The following is a 5,378-nucleotide window of genomic DNA, read 5'->3' as shown; positions in this document are numbered from 1 at the left end:
ACAGTGAAATGATTTTCCATGTGAAAAGGTGGACAGCAGAAACAGAAAGAAAGTGAAACTAAAAGAGAAACAAAGAGCTTTGGAACAACGAGGCAGCAGGAGGACAGCTGCAGTTTAACAGCTTCAACTCACTGACAGGAAACAACATTAGAAACATCATCATCCTCAACTCATCTGCTGCACTGACACTGACACCTTCAACGGACACACCTTCAGTTTATCAACAGTGTTAATATGGAAACATCCTGTGAGTGAAAGTGTGTGTGAAGGTGTGTATGTGTGTGTTAGTATCAGGATCAGAGAACGACAGCTTTCCTCTGTTCCAGTCCAGATTCACTCTGATCCTCTGGAGCTTCTTCTGTACTGAGAGAGCAGTGAAAGGAGCTGATGGTGATCGTGCTGAGTATTTACCTTTATAGAAAACTATTCTCCATAATCCAGACAGTATGTTTCCCTTCCTCTGCACAGACTCTGCTAACACACCCAGTGCCCACACTGTACTGTCTCCAACATCAACATCCCAGCTGTGAGTCCCTGAGTTAAAGCCCTCAGAGCCCAGGACAGAGATGTAACAATCAAACCTCTCTGGATTATCAGGAAGCTGCTGCTCTCTCCTCCTCGTCTCACACTGGTCAGATCTTCAGACAGGATGAGCTCTGGATGAGCAGTGTTTGGGTCCAGGATGAGAGGAGTGTAGGAGACCATGTCCTTCATGTTGTTCCAGATGTTGAAGGTCAGGTTGCCCAGGTGTTTGGCCTGGTCTATCAGAGCTCCTGAGGGCAGCTGTGGATCATCCAGCAGGGGGCAGCGCTGGACTCTTTCCACTGCAGCCTTGTAGTTGTGCAGGAATGAGACGTCTTCAGCTCTCAGCTCCTCCTCTGTGGCTCTGACTGTGTCTGAAAGAGCTGCTATCTCTCTGCTCAGAGCCTCCATCTTCTCCTTCATCATCCCACTCTTCTGCTCCTCTTCCTCCCTCAGTGCAGCCAGCCTGGCCTCCTCTTCCTCTGCTAGAAACTGCTGAAGCTTCTTAAACTGCTCCTTAATCTGCCTCTCTGTGTGTCGGGCCTGGACCTTAATGTGTTCTGCTGTTTGATCAAACTTCACTTGAACTTCTTCACAAACCTTTAACTTCTTCTTTAAGGGCTCCAGAGTTTCCTGAAGTTCCTTCTTGTGTTGTTGTGCAGCTTCATCGATGGGTCTGAATCTGTGATTGGTGTGTTTTTCTGAGTCTCTGCAGACGACACACACTGGCTGCTGATGGTCCAGACAGAAGAGTTTGAGTTTCTCAGAGTGCAGACTGCAGAGAGCCTCTGAAGCTCTCTGATCTCTCTCCTGTAAGAACGACTCACACAGGTTCTTTAAAGCCAGATTAAAGGTGGATCATCCTTTGAAGATCTTCTCTTACAAACTGGACACTCGTGTGTTGGTCTCTCTCTCCACCATCTCTTCAGACAGTCTTTACAGAAGCTGTGGCTACATGACAGAAGAACAGGATCTCTGAAGACCTCCTGACAGACCGGACAGCAGAGATCCTCCTCTGATCTGGAAGCCATTGAGTCTGTGAGTGAAGCTGAAAACAGCAGACAGGAAGTACAGTCAGTCCTGGCTCCCCTCCCTCCTCTACCACCTTCACTGAAACTTCCTTTGAGTCGTGTTTTTGCTCAAACTCACATTCAGTGTGTGGAGCGTCAGCAGCTTGAAGCAGCAGTGTTGGAGTTTTCCACTTTTCTCTCCTGTAGCTGGACTCACTCAGAGGAAGCTGCTAGTTTGGTCTGAGCTCAGTCTGATCGTCTGTGCGTCTCTCTTTACTGAGGACGAAGAACTTCCTGTTTCCTGGTTTGTCACATTTGAGTGACGTGAGGGGAGGAGAAAATGTTGCTGTTTGACTTTTAACTAAGGTGTGTTTCAATCCTGCCTGCAGCTCAAAAGCTGTAAAACAGGTTTTGTGTCTTTTCACCTCCACAGGTCACAACATGAAACCTGTTGTGAAGTTTATAAAATAAAGTGTCACTCGGTGGTGCAGCTGTTTGTCAGCTTCTATTTTAGACTTTGTTCTGGTTCTTGTTCAGGTTCCCAGCAGTGGGAGTGTAATGCAGTCACACACACACAGGTGGTGTTAAGGTGGATTCACTTAGTTACAGACAGTGGTGTTATTTCCTGTAACTAAGGGTGTGTTTCACTCCAAAGTTCAGACATTAACCTGCCAGAAGTTGTAAAAGTTACTGATAAAGAGCTTTTATCTCATTTCACATGTTGTCCACAATCTCCTCGTGATTACCTCTGGAAAGCCCCGTGGCACAGCTCTCCATCCAGTGCAGCTTTATGGTCATTGCTGTGGTTCCAGAATCTTCTCATGATGACCAGTAGGTCCCCAAACAGCATGACCTTTGACCTCAACCCCTGCCTGGGCTGTCAGCTATGGTCCCTACTTCTCGCTGGGTCTCTGAAGATTTCTCAGGAGATTCCACCCTTGGGATCATTTCTTCCAGCAATGCTCTGCTGCACCTGCATCTCCTCACTAGAGGAAAAACTTCTATTTGGAAAACATGTCAACCATCATCAAACCAAAATTTCCTTTCAGTTCAGTGAACTTCACTTATCAAAAAATATAATTATTTATTATTTATTAATTATATTATTCGTTTACACGTTTTCACTTTCACTTATAGGCCATCAAAGTGTTTATTATCTTTACCCAAATAATTGGAGCAGAACTTGTTCCATATTCAGTTTTTCAGCAAAACGTGTTTGAGAAAAGATTCATTCTTATATCTGGAGGAATAAATATATTTCAATAAATATTAACGTTAGCCTGCGACTTTGTTCCAGTTTTGAATTTTGGCCCACTGTGTATTTGAGTTTGACACCCCTGATCTAACCTCTCCTCTTCCTCACAGCTCTGATTTCTCTGAGGGAGATGTTGTGACTGTAATCTGTGAGGAGGACCAAAGCTTTTCTGATTGGACTGTGAGGAGAAACACCAGCAAACTGCAGAGGGCTGAGTGTGGAGATGGGCGGGGACAACAGCAACGTGATCAATCATGTTCAATCAGTACGCTGGTGCCTCACGACACCGGAGTTTACTGGTGTGAGTCCAGTAATGGTGCCATCAGTAACCTGGTTAATATCACAGTCACTGGTGAGCTGATCACTCTCACTTTACTTCTTATTGCATCCACAAATTGAGCTGAACATGCAGGTACATAGATTCTGTGCTGTTCTTCACTGATCACCTACCTGACTGACAGAGTGATGAAGGACTTCCCTCCCTCGGTGCTTCTTAATGTGTGAGGATATTCTCCATTACTGAGTTAAGACTTCCTTATTTAGATCTAAGCTCTGGATTATCTTGCACGTCTCGTGGCTCCCAAATGTCTCTTAAGTTATTATCATCTGTAGCCTCATACTTTAGCTTTACTTGGCAAATGTGAATGCTTTGTGTGCTGACAAACCCTTTTGCATGTAGTGTTTTTATGAAAAGCCTTATAATTGCCTAATTTTGTGTTTTTGTTCTGTTACAAAAGCAGGCATTCTTACTGTTGTTTAATATTTTACTCAAACCTTTAAGTTTAATTCAACACAAAAAGCCCCACTGTAAACAAATCCACAGAACAGAACCAAACTCAGCAGCCAAACAGTTTGTCCTCAGTGCAGGTCGACATTCAGAAAAACCAGCTGCCTCAGCTTGGATGGGCTGATGTGCTTTCTCCTTAGTATCTGCCCAGTTTTTGAGAAGACCCTCCAAAGGAACAGATGTTGCCACAATGCACAGTCTCCCCTCCATCACCTTCAACAGGTAGGGAAAGACTGTGGCCTTGGCCTCCCACCAGCTCTGTGGGCCTTCTTGTTGGATGAGGGGCTCCTCAAGATAACATTTCATCTCCATCATAACATCAGCTGTAGTATTTCTCTTTGCAGCATCTCCTGTAGCTCTTTCATCAAAGAGGCTCCACACAGCAGACGTCTGTGGCTCCTCCTTCACTTGGCCCTGTAATGGTGGAGCTGGGTGGGAGTGCACTTTGCTGCTGCAGTTATTCTCTGAAGTGCCTCATCAACAGCTCTGTTGTCACTGAATGCAAGCTTTTTAAATCTACCATCCAGTGATGCAGCTTCTGAGTGGACGGTGTTGAACTCCACACACAGAAATTTTTCACACTCACTGCTAATTTTGTTTTACAGTGAAGCCACTCTGCTCTGCTAGTCCCAATATCTTTCACCTGCAGCAGATGCTGCTTCGTTTGCAGCTGTCAGTCATATTTCTGTGTTTTTGTGTCGCACTCTCCTCCACACTGCTGTCTGTCATCTCACAGGTATGATGTGCGGAGCGATGCTGAACTTCCAATCCCAGCGTTTCATGTTGCAGGATCAATTCCCATATGAAAATATCAATATGTAATTTGATTACATTTGTTTTTCATCATAAATATGACAGACAGACAAAAGTAAATTCAGCAATTAGCGGGATGGTCTGCAATACCCTGTTAACAGGAACTACACTCACCACCTCTCATTCATGTGCGTGTTACGGCTCTGCAAGAGTGTGAGCCAATGAGAAACCAGAGGCACAAAACTTTAGACCACAAAACACACAATCTGATGTTGGTTTGTAAAGATGTTGCTGATGAGACTTTGTAGAAAGCAGCTGGTCTGAGTGATGTGATCAGAGTGCAGCAGATAATGTCTGACAGCAGTTTGAAGAGCAAATGGATTCTGTTCTGTTCTTCATCATCACCTACCTGACACCTCACAGCTGTTTCTCACCTGCAGGTCACACAGGAGGATCTGTTGGACTGAAGGTCAGCCTGTCAGTTCCTGCTGTGCTTCTTGTTGCTGCTGTTTTCTTCATGTAGAGAAAACAAAAACAACAAAAGAATCAGGATCCAGCCTCATGTTGAGCTGCAGCAAAATAAAATGTCTGAATCTTTTTAAATCAGCACTCTTAGTCTCCCGCTGGTGGTTTCAGCGTTGTCAGTGAACCTGGGGAACATGAGATGATGCTGGTAACAGATCAAAGGTAGTGAACAGCAGACAGGGATCAGCTGCAGGTTTAATACACGTCCTGAATTTGGTTTAGTTTGAAGTTTCTGTAAAATAAAACCAAACGTTGTGATTTGTCTCTTTATAAATAAAGTTGAATTGAATTTCTCTCTGAGCTCCTGCTTCTGTTGTCTGTCAGTGATTTTATCAGTTGGACATCAAGTAAAACTTTGGATAAAATGAAAACTGTTCACACAGTGTCTGTAAATCCACGGGTGGAAATAACACATGTAACATTCACACAAGTCCACGAGTGATTGAATGAAATGTGATCATGGAAAAATAAATTCAAAACTATTCAAGACTTTTACCATTAACTGTCGTTCTATTATGAAGTAACA

The 5,378-nt window shown here is 44.1% G+C and overlaps 1 long non-coding RNA gene and 1 pseudogene across 1 annotated transcript; one reads left to right on the top strand and one right to left on the bottom strand.

Moving 5' to 3' along the window:
- Positions 1-6: 6 nt before the first annotated feature.
- LOC121813712 lies at positions 7-2,499 on the bottom strand (annotated as a pseudogene).
- Positions 2,500-2,801: 302 nt separating this feature from the next.
- On the top strand, positions 2,802-5,145 carry LOC121813713. The gene is made up of 2 exons (XR_006053837.1): positions 2,802-3,139; positions 4,768-5,145. It is a non-coding gene; the product is annotated as an uncharacterized LOC121813713 (long non-coding RNA).
- Positions 5,146-5,378: the final 233 nt, after the last annotated feature.

The sequence above is a fragment of the Haplochromis burtoni genome, unplaced genomic scaffold (assembly GCF_018398535.1).
Source record: "Haplochromis burtoni strain Fernald_Lab_line unplaced genomic scaffold, NCSU_Asbu1 Contig_2327, whole genome shotgun sequence".
Classification (NCBI taxonomy): Eukaryota; Metazoa; Chordata; class Actinopteri; order Cichliformes; family Cichlidae; genus Haplochromis; species Haplochromis burtoni.
This window is presented reverse-complemented; position numbering and strand designations above follow the sequence as displayed.